The sequence below is a fragment of the Pezoporus flaviventris genome, unplaced genomic scaffold, assembly GCF_033815535.1.
Source record: "Pezoporus flaviventris isolate CSIRO_AGI_PZ_B2104156 unplaced genomic scaffold, CSIRO_AGI_Pfla_v1 ptg000002l, whole genome shotgun sequence".
Lineage (NCBI taxonomy): Eukaryota > Metazoa > Chordata > Aves > Psittaciformes > Psittacidae > Pezoporus > Pezoporus flaviventris.
Window position 1 is genome coordinate 74549449 of NW_026892550.1, and position 1452 is coordinate 74550900.

Below are 1452 nucleotides of genomic sequence, written 5' to 3' on the forward strand. Positions count from 1 at the left end.
TTCTTACTACACAAGTTATAACAAGCATACTCCTTCTTACTGCTCCATGGGCATGGGTAGAGGGTAAAAAGCCTAACTCCTTCCCCACACAGCCACCCTAAATAGACAGGCTCTTGCCTTAGTTATACTGCTCTCTGTGATAAATGATCTGTACAAAGCAGTGGGTTTCTTATGGCAGCAACATGTTCCCTTTTCTTACCCAGAGCCACTCCAGTGACAAAGCAGACTGGTGCAGGGCTCCACTTTGCCAGGCACATAAGGTCTTCTCCTCACTAACAGACTCCTGGGAGAGAGAAACTGGCTTCCAGAGGAGCCTGAGACACTGGCTCAGAAAAGCTCCAAGGATTCTGTGAAATGCTGAACCCATTACTCAGCAACCACAAAAAACCGGTCTCAGAACCAACTGCAAAGTAACGTCTTCTCATTTACTTTGGGCAGTCACACAGTGGTTTTGTTTTAAGCTTAGGAGAAATAATAATACCAGTATCACAGTACAGCAAAAAGTGCCAGAACATGTATTAACTCACATCTCTAGGGAAGGAAGAGCAGGCTGGCCTGGTACACTGCATAATAGCATATCCATCTTTAAAGAACACCTCTCACTTTGATCGCACAACAGCATTTCCGATTAGTTGTTAGGGTATGTGTCCTGTGGCCCAAGAAGTGCTTTTCCGTAGCCTCCCAAAAATTGCCATCAGGTTTAGCTGGGCTATGAAGAGTTGAGGCAGCCACAGCTCCCCAAACAACTGTTTTCCTGTTCTTGCACCTCAGGAAAATCCTGACAGGTTAAAGTCCTGAGGGTCAGTCAGCACAGCCCTGCCTGGAGAGCAGCAGCTGCCATGAATCATATCCTGGGAACTCCATAAAGAGGTTACAGATATGTGAGGACAGGGCAGCATTTCCCTTCCAACCCGGGCTCTGGCTGTCTCATGTTCTAAACGAGCAAATGAAACAGTACATGGGAAAACATTTTAGTGGGAATGCAAAAACTGCTGCTAGAAAACTAGTTATTGATAATCTACTGTCCAGCTAGAAAAATGTTTTTGTTTTTGTTTTGGTTTGTTTTTTTCCAGAGGGGTGTTTTCCTACCCAGTGCTGTTAAATATTTCCACAGAAAATCTGGGTGATACTTTTAGTGAAAAAAGACATCAAGCCTTTAAAACCTGACACTGAGCCAGGAAGAATAGAATGAGGTTTAAGTGTGACTTGAAGCAGAAGAGTGCAGCTAGGTACAGACAAGAGTGAAGTATTCACTGCCCTGGAGCAAGGTAAGGGACCAGTCACTCCATCAGTCTGCAGAAAAGACTTAAGTGGTTATGGCAGATCACAGACAGGACCTGAGTCAGCTGTATCTGTGGTTCTGACAAGGGGCAGGCGCTAAGGGCTGTGTTAAACAAGACTAGAGGATGCCAGAAGTATGAAGTAACCCTTCCTGTCTATTCCACAGGAGCT